Source organism: Coregonus lavaretus, assembly GCF_964263955.1.
Source record: "Coregonus lavaretus genome assembly, chromosome: 33".
In the NCBI taxonomy this organism is placed as follows: domain Eukaryota; kingdom Metazoa; phylum Chordata; class Actinopteri; order Salmoniformes; family Salmonidae; genus Coregonus; species Coregonus lavaretus.
Genome location: NC_140020.1, coordinates 18,137,064 through 18,146,917, shown reverse-complemented (window position 1 = coordinate 18,146,917; position 9,854 = coordinate 18,137,064). Strand labels below are relative to the sequence as shown.

The following is a 9,854-nucleotide window of genomic DNA, read 5'->3' as shown; positions in this document are numbered from 1 at the left end:
GGCTACCTCTGGCGAGCACATGGAGGGCTGTGCGGCCCCCCAAAGAAATGCCACCCCACACCATGACTGACCCACCACCAAACCGGTCATGCTGGAGGATGTTGCAGGCAGCAGAACGTTCTCCACGGCGTCTCCAGACTCTGTCACGTCTGTCACATGTGCTCAGTGTGAACCTGCTTTCATCTGTGAAGAGCTCAGGGCGCCAGTGGCGAATTTGCCAATCTTGGTGTTCTCTGGCAAATGCCAAACGTCCTGCACGGTGTTGGGCTGTAAGCACAACCCCCACCTGTGGACGTCGGGCCCTCATACCACCCTCATGGAGTCTGTTTCTGACCGTTTGAGCAGACACATGCACATTTGTGGCCTGCTGGAGGTCATTTTGCAGGGTTCTGGCAGTGCTCCTCCTGCTCCTCCTTGCACAAAGGCGGAGGTAGCAGTCTTGCTGCTGGGTTGTTGCCCTCCTACGGCCTCCTCCACGTCTCCTGATGTACTGGCCTGTCTCCTGGTAGCGCCTCCATGCTCTGGACACTACGCTGACAGACACAGCAAACCTTCTTGCCACAGCTCGCATTGATGTGCCATCCTGGATGAGCTGCACTACCTGAGCCACTTGTGTGGGTTGTAGACTCCGTCTCATGCTACCACTAGAGTGAAAGCACCGCCAGCATTCAAAAGTGACCAAAACATTAGCCAGGAAGCATAGGAACTGAGAAGTGGTCTGTGGTCACCACATGCAAAACCAGTCCTTTATTGGGGGTGTCTTGCTAATTGCCTATAATTTCCACCTGTTGTCTATTCCATTTGCACAACAGCATGTGAAATTTATTGTCAATCAGTGTTGCTTCCTAAGTGGACTGTTTGATTTCACAGAAGTGTGATTGACTTGGAGTTACATTGTGTTGTTTAAGTATTCCCTTTATTTTTTTGAGCAGTGTATTTACATTGTCTGCACACTGGTTGTTATATTATATTTATATTTACATTAACATTTTAGTCATTTAGCAGACACTCTTATCCAGAGCGACTTACAGTTAATCGAACCCACAACCCTGGCGTTGCAAACGCCATGCTCTACCAACTGAGCTACATCCCTGCCGGCCATTCCCTCCCCTACCCTGGACGACGCTGGGCCAAATGTGCGCCGCCCCATGGGTCTCCCGGTCGCGGCCGGCTACGACAGAGCCTGGATTCGAACCAGGATCTCTAGTGGCACAGCTAGCACTGCGATGCAGTGCCTTAGACCACTGTGCCACAGTAAGATATGTATTTTATTGTCTGTTACATGATTAATAATTATATTTTCCCTGTTCACTCCCCTTACAGATCCACAATGGAACACGGAGGTAATTATTTTAACAGGACACAGGCCTTCCACTTATTTAAATAATGTTTAAGGCCAGATCTTAGGTTAGGCTTATATCTGTCTGGGCGGTGATCTAAACCAAAACATTTCTACTTTTAGTTTTAGGGTCAATACTTGACTTTTCTCTTTTTTGTCCATTACAAAACAGAGGTGCCAAGGTTGATTAAATACTACACCATCACCACTGGCAATACTATGGGTTCTCATATCCAGTTTACGAGACAACTTGGAGGAGGCTTCACTGAAGTGATGTCACCAGAGCAGAGTGATGTCATCATGGCTTTCTGTCCCATTGTCTCTCGTGCTGGTACTGATATTGAGGCAGCACTGCAGCAGATTCCAGGTAGCCAACCCCCAAAGTATCCTCAAACTATATTACTGTCTCTTCTATATATTCTATCTCCACATCAGTGTTGATCTAGATAGAACATGTATCAAGAGGCTAATGACATTAATAAATGCTTTGTTTGTCCCTCATTCCTTTGACAGATGATAAACATGTCATTCTGGTAGTCCTGCATCACTTTTTTAATCCGGAGTGCACTGTACCTGACAGCAGCCGACTAGTGACCAGAGGTGATATAAAACTCACAGTGGACTGTCTGTTTCATGAGAGTCAGGGAGGACTACTGAACTGTCCTCGCAACAAAGCAGCAGTTGGTAACATTCTGATCCAGCTGAACATGAAGCCAAAGGTAGTTCATGTCAGAGTGGTGTGTGTAGATGAGTGGAAAGGAATCAAGCGCAGGAACCAGGATGACTTCAACCGTCTTTTATGTTACTGTTCAACACGTGAACAAAATAGTCGCCTACCCAACCGGGTGGCGCAAAACAATTACGCACAACACAGTGCGAAAATACACATGAAAAGCGCACGCAGTGCGAACTCTCGGGACAAGCCAACAACGAGAGAAAATAGACCATACAGAGGCAGTCTGACAACAAACAATCACGCATAACACCTGACCCAAACACACGAACTAAATAAGGGAACAATTAAGACACAAATAAGGGACAGGTGTTATGAACAGACAAAACCAAAAGAACATGAAACATAGAACGGTGGCAGCTAGTACTCCGGAGACGACGACCGCCGAAGCCTGCCCGAACAAGGAAGAGGAGCAGCCTCGGCCGAAACCGTGACAGTACCCCCCCCTTGACGCGCGGCTCCAGCCGTGCGCCGACCCGGAGCTCGGGGACGACCCGGACGACGCGGAGCAGGGCGCGCAGGATGACCCCGATGGAAATCGGTCAGTAGGGACTGGTCTAAGACGTCCCTCCTTGGCACCCAGCACCGCTCCTCCGGGCCGTACCCCTCCCACTCCACGAGATATTGAAGACCCCCCATCCGGCGTCTAGAATCCAGGATGGACCTCACGGTGTACGCCGGAGCCCCCTCGATGTCCAACGGGGGCGGAGGAGTCTCCTCAATCTCAAAGTCCTGGAGTGGACCAGCTACCACCGGCCTGAGGAGAGACACATGGAACGAGGGGTTAATATTTTTGTAATCAACAGGTAGTTCTAACCTATAACTCACCTCGTTCAATCTCCTCAGGACTTTAAATGGCCCCACAAACCGCCGACCCAGCTTCCGGCAGGGCAGGCGGAGGGGCAGGTTTCTGGTTGAGAGCCAGACTCGATCTCCAGGTGCGTACACTGGCCCCTCACTGCGGTGTAGGTCGGCGCTCGTCTTCTGTCGACGTATGGCACGCTGCAGATGGACGTGTGCAGCGTCCCACGTCTCCTCCGAGCGCCGCACCCACTCATCCACAGCGGGGGCCTCGATCTGGCTCTCATGCCATGGTGCCAGAACCGGCTGGTACCCTAACACACACTGAAAAGGGGTTAGTTGGGTGGAGGAGTGGCGAAGAGAGTTCTGTGCCATCTCGGCCCAGGGCACATATCTCGCCCACTCCTCCGGCCGGCCCTGACAGTATGACCTCAGAAACCTACCCACATCCTGGTTGACACGTTCAACCTGCCCATTACTCTCCGGGTGGTACCCCGAGGTAAGGCTTACCGAAACCCCCAACCGTTCCATAAATGCTCTCCACACTCTAGAGGTGAACTGGGGGCCTCGGTCAGACACTATATCCTCGGGTACCCCGTAATGCCGGAAGACATGGGTGAACAGAGCCTCAGCGGTCTGTAGGGCAGTGGGTAGACCCGGCATGGGAAGGAGACGACAGGCCTTAGAGAACCGATCCACAACGACCAGGATGGTAGTATTCCCCTGTGAGGGGGGGAGGTCGGTAACAAAATCCACCGAGAGGTGGGACCAGGGTCGTTGTGGAATAGGCAGGGGTTGTAACTTACCCCTGGGCAAATGTCTGGGCGCCTTACACTGGGCACACACCGAACAGGAGGAGACATAAATCCTCACATCCCTAGCTAACGTTGGCCACCAGTACTTCGTGCTAAGGCAGTGCACTGTCCGGCCGATACCCGGATGGCCAGAGGAGGGGGACGTATGAGCCCAACAAATGAGGCGATCGCGTACCTCGAGCGGAACGTACGTCCGACCCACAGGACACTGTGGAGGACTCGGGTCGGTGCGTAACGCCCGCTCGATCTCACCATCAACCTCCCACACCACCGGAGCAACCAGACAAGACTCCGGTAGTATGGGCGTGGACTCAACTGACCTCTCCTCTGCGTCATACCGCCGAGACAGAGCATCTGCCTTCCCGTTCTGGGACCCAGGGATGTATGTGATCTTAAACACAAACCGGGCTAGGAACATAGTCCAGCGAGCCTGGCGAGGATTCAGTCTCCTAGCTGCCCGGATGTACTCCAGGTTACGATGGTCAGTTAGAATGAGGAAAGGGTGTTGAGCCCCCTCGAGCCAATGCCGCCACACCTTTAGGGCCTGTACCACGGCTAACAGCTCCCTGTCTCCTACGTCATAATTCCGCTCCGCCGGACTGAGCTTCTTTGAGTAGAACGCACAGGGACGGAGTTTAGGTGGAGTGCCAGAACGCTGGGAAAGAACGGCCCCTATCCCGGCCTCTGACGCGTCCACCTCTACTTGGAACGGTAAAGAGGGATCCGGATGCGCCAACACCGGCGCCGAGGTAAACAGGTCCTTTAGTCTCCCAAATGCTCTGTCCGCCTCAGCTGACCACCGCAAGCGCACCGGACCCCCCTTTAACAGAGACGTTATGGGAGCTGCCACCTGTCCAAAACCCCGGATAAACCTCCGGTAATAATTCGCAAAACCCAAGAACCGTTGCACCTCCTTCACAGTGGTTGGGGTCTGCCAATTACGCACAGCTGACACCCGGTCTACCTCCATCTTCACCCCTGACGCAGATAACTGGTAACCCAGAAAGGAGACCGACTTCTGGAAAAACAGACATTTCTCTGCCTTGACATATAGGTCATGCTCCAACAGCCTCCTCAATACTCGGCGCACCAGGGCTACATGCTCAGCACGGGTAGGACTATACACCAGAATGTCGTCGATGTACACAACTACTCCCTGTCCCTGCATGTCCCGGAAAATCTCATCGACGAAGGATTGGAAGACTGAGGGAGCATTCATCAACCCATATGGCATGACTAGATACTCGTAGTGTCCGGAAGTCGTGCTAAACGCTGTCTTCCATTCATCGCCCTCTCGAATGCGTACCAAGTTATATGCGCTCCTAAGATCCAATTTTGTAAAGAACTGCGCACCGTGCAGTGACTCCGTCATAGTCGCAATCAGAGGAAGTGGATAGCTGTACTTCACTGTGATCTGATTGAGACCGCGGTAATCAATACACGGGCGCAGACCTCCATCCTTTTTCTTCACAAAAAAGAAACTTGAGGAAGCGGGTGAAACGGAGGCCCGTATGTATCCCTGTCTAAGAGACTCAGAGATGTATGTCTCCATAGCCTTTCTCTCCTCTTGAGACAAGGGATACACATGGCTCCGCGGGAGAGCTGCTCCTGACTGGAGATCTATCGCACAATCCCCCCGTCTATGAGGCGGCAGCTGCGCCGCCCTAGTCTTACTGAACGCCAGTGCTAAATCCTCATACTCGGGGGGAATCTGCAGTGCTGGCATTAGATTCGGACTCTCCACCGAGGTCGCCCCTATGGAAACACCCAGACACCGCCCCTCACATTGAGCAGACCACCCTTTAAGAGCTTTCTCTCGCCACCTAATAATAGGGTCATGAGTCATCAACCAGGGAAGACCCAGCACTACCGGATACGCAGGAGAGTCAATCAGATAGAGCTGAATTCTCTCCTCATGACCCTCCTGCGCCGTCATCTGAATGGGTGCTGTGACCTCCCTAATCAACCCAGACCCTAACGGACGGCTATCTAGGGCATGGACGGGGAAAGGCTTATCCACTGGAAGGAGGGGAATCCCTAACTCTATACAGAACTGGCGATCTACAAAATTCCCAGCTGCGCCTGAATCTACCAGCGCCTTATGCTGGGAACGAGGTGCAACCTGTGGGAAACAAACAGGCAAGGTTAGGTGCACGACAGAAAGCTCTGGGTAAGCAGGGCGCCTACTCACCTGGGGGGACCCCCCAATGCGTGACCTGCCATCTCCCTCACTGGAGGACCCGCCCCAACACCTAGCCGCGGTGTGCCCTCCACGACCACAGTTGGTGCAAGGGCCGGGTCCCCTCGGGCTCCTCCTCCTCCGTTCCCTAGCGCCAGCACCTCCGAGCTCCATAGGGCTCGGCTCGGAGGTGCTGGAGAGTGGAATGGGCGAACCCCCCCCTCCGGGACGCCCACGGGTGGCGAGCAGGGTATCCAGCCGGATGGCCATGTCGACCAGCTGGTCGAACGTCAACGACGTGTCCCTGCACGCCAACTCTCGCTGGACGTCCTCCCGGAGGCTGCAGCGGAAATGGTCGATATGGGCCCGCTCATTCCACCCTGCATCAGCCGCTAGGGTCCGAAACTCTAAGGCAAAGTCCTGGGCGCTCCTCATCCCCTGTCGGAGGTAGAATAGACGTTCCCCCGCCGCCTTCCCTTCCGGTGGATGGTCGAACACAGCACGGAAGCGGCGGGAGAACTCCGCATAGTTCGTGGTAGCGGCGTCCATTCTCCTCCACTCGGCGTTGGCCCACTCCAACGCCTTGCCGGTGAGACAGGAGATGAGGGCTGAGACGCTCTCGTGTCCCGAGGGCGCCGGGTGTACGGTGGCGAGGTAGAGCTCCACCTGCAGCAGGAATCCTTGACACCCGGCAGTGGAGCCGTCGTACGCCCTCGGGAGCGAGAGCCGAATCCCACTAGGTTCCGGAGATGAGACAGGGGGGCTGACCGATGGGGCTGGTTCGGTTCTTGGAGGTGTGGGAACCCCGCTGGTCTCCCATCGGTGCAGAGTATTCATCACCCCCTCCAGGGCATGACAGACCTGGTTGATGCGGTCCTCCTGACCACGAAGACGTTCAGCCATCTCGGCTGTCGGCGCGGTCGCTCCTGCTGATTCCATGGTGAGGATGCGTGATTCTGTCAGAGTGGTGTGTGTAGATGAGTGGAAAGGAATCAAGCGCAGGAACCAGGATGACTTCAACCGTCTTTTATGTTACTGTTCAACACGTGAACAAAATAGTCGCCTACCCAACCGGGTGGCGCAAAACAATTACGCACAACACAGTGCGAAAATACACATGAAAAGCGCACGCAGTGCGAACTCTCGGGACAAGCCAACAACGAGAGAAAATAGACCATACAGAGGCAGTCTGACAACAAACAATCACGCATAACACCTGACCCAAACACACGAACTAAATAAGGGAACAATTAAGACACAAATAAGGGACAGGTGTTATGAACAGACAAAACCAAAAGAACATGAAACATAGAACGGTGGCAGCTAGTACTCCGGAGACGACGACCGCCGAAGCCTGCCCGAACAAGGAAGAGGAGCAGCCTCGGCCGAAACCGTGACAGTTCACCCATGTTGTATGTGTATATTCGTCATTCATTCATGATCATTCATGAATTGGACACACAAACCAAACACATTTGGTTAGCAAAATGAGTTCATGCAAAAGCAGATATTTTAATTTAAGGGTCCAAGAGTGTAAATAATGTTTTTTCATTTAAATATTAGTATTTGTTATTTGTAATCAAAGTATATAGAACTACTTTATTCAGTGTATTGAAATACTGTATTCATAGGTGACAGATGTCGTCATGGACATCCCTGATCACAGGAACAGGCCAGCATGTATATTTTCATTTTAGGAGTTGCCACTTAACTCAACAGCTGACAAAATACCCAACAATTGTATACCACTATATGATGTCACATAGAGCTTTTATACAAAGTTTATATACATTTTGTATGTAATTTGCAATCTTTCTCTCTGCTGCAGCGCACATTTCTTGGAGGTAAGTACCAGCTATAAATCATACATTAATATGATATGTATGTACAATATCTACATTCACTTGTCATTTAAGAAAACTGCTATTGGGGGATCAATGTTGATGCCTGTAAGAAAAACTGACTGTAAACAGATCATGTGGAAGCAGTGTTTGACTTCAGTTGCAAAACCACATCCACCACTTTCTGATTTCAAAAACTATTATGAAGGAAGTGCCTCCTGTCTCGTTTCAAAGAGATAGCTCATCTTGATAACTGGATTGCCTCATTTCCAAATAAGCATAATGGATTACAGTGTATTTTTCCCCTTGAACTACTTTTGATGTAATGCAATTAAAAAGATAAAGCATTCTATCTAGATAGTGTGAATTATTTCTACATTTGCTTCATATTGTCTGTATCTCTATAGGGATGTCAGGGATGGTGAGATTCTTCATATTTGTGCATGGTAATACCTTGGGTGCTCATGTGGATTTGACAAGACATCTCGTCATCAGAGGAGGCTGTACTGAAGTGATGTCACTAGAAGAGTGTGATGTCGTCATGGCTTTTTGTCCCATCGTCTCTCGTGCTGGTACTGATATTGAGGCAGCACTGCAGCAGATTCCTGGTAATTTAGTCAGGGCAGAATCAATGCCTCCAAAATGAATGGGAAAATAGGCAAACAAAATAAAATGGTAATGAGGTGATGTGTATTTTGTTTCCTTTTGACAGTTGGTAAACCTGTCATTCTGGTAGTGCTGCGTCACACCTTCAACCCAGACTACACCGTACCTGACAGCAGCAGACTAGTGACCAGAGGTGATGTAATACTCACAGTGGACTGTCTCTTCCATGAGACCCAGGGACTACTGGAGTGTCCTCAAAATGAAGAAGTTGTCAAAGAGATACTGAAGAAGCTTAATATACATCCTGAGGTATTTACTCATCACCACCATTTTGAATTTCACTCTGCTAATGATGTACTGTGAGAGATAAAGATATTGTTTTAATCTTTCTTTCTTTTACAGACTGAATCTGGATCTCACTGTATGGGCCCGTGCATGGTATGGAAAACCAATGCAAATGCCAAAATACATCAGCAATATACTGCATTGTACCCTCTCAACCAAATTCATATTGGGATCTTTTTTTTCATGATATCTTCAGCTTTTGTATTGATGGTCAAAGTCATATTCAGAGGTCTACTTGTAGCTAGTTATTTAGTAAATATTCAGTACAACATCCATACTATTCTGAAGGTTCTGAAGCCAATGTGTCTTTTTCCAATTGTTTTAATTTCCAGATGGCGTGTTCCTGGGTCCTTGGTTGGATCATGGCAGTCAGGCGTTGTAAGTCCATCATTAATTAAAACTAAATTCTACGACATTACACTATTTACAGTTACTTATATACACGTTATATTCATAACTAATAACTATATAATCCATATACATAGTTGTTGGTAATTATGACACGTTTTTATACAGAGGTTATTTTGTTTGCATTTCAGAAACATTGACTCTTGTGATAATTGTACTTTACTGTAGCTATCTAACATTTACTACTATCTTACAGGTTGCCAGACATCACCATTTGCATTTGTTGTTGGGCTTGTTATTTTTCTTGTTATTTTGTGTTTGGCTATATTTTTTATTGTTTCTAGCAAGAAACAAAGAGGTTTATCAAAATAACCTAATGGAAATAGAGCAAGTAGTTCTAAACTGCAATAGAGGAATAAAATGTAGAAATTACATAGACAACACAGATAGACTGACTTAATTGTACATTAAAAGTAATGAATAAAGCCTAATAAAGCACCTACTCTACCTACCTCTATCTATCAGGATAGTGTGTTAGTTTAAGATGGCACGATGCTCATGTAATATTGTAGGCCTACTCTGATTGTATATTCTGTATTGTCACTTTATTCTGCTTCGACTGCCCTTCTTTTAAATATTAAAGTCATTGAATTTCAGTTGCTGTATGAGTGTGAGTCAATTATGAAGCACAAATAGTCATCATTACACTTTGACATTAAAAACATGACACCTGTATTGGGGTAGGAGTAATGCTGCATTGTTAACCAAGTGGGAAGGTGGTATTTACCAGTTGTGAAGTCGTAAATACCAGTTTGCACTCATTGAGAAACGCTGATTGGCTAATGGC

The 9,854-nt window shown here is 49.1% G+C and overlaps 2 long non-coding RNA genes across 2 annotated transcripts; both read left to right on the top strand.

Moving 5' to 3' along the window:
- The first annotated feature begins 1,200 nt into the window (after positions 1-1,200).
- On the top strand, positions 1,201-2,012 carry LOC311108219. The gene is made up of 3 exons (XR_014610487.1): positions 1,201-1,343; positions 1,512-1,706; positions 1,853-2,012. It is a non-coding gene; the product is annotated as an uncharacterized lncRNA (long non-coding RNA).
- Positions 2,013-8,719: 6,707 nt separating this feature from the next.
- LOC311108220 lies at positions 8,720-9,581 on the top strand. Its single transcript, XR_014610488.1, has 3 exons — positions 8,720-8,752; positions 8,992-9,037; positions 9,264-9,581. It is a non-coding gene; the product is annotated as an uncharacterized lncRNA (long non-coding RNA).
- Positions 9,582-9,854: the final 273 nt, after the last annotated feature.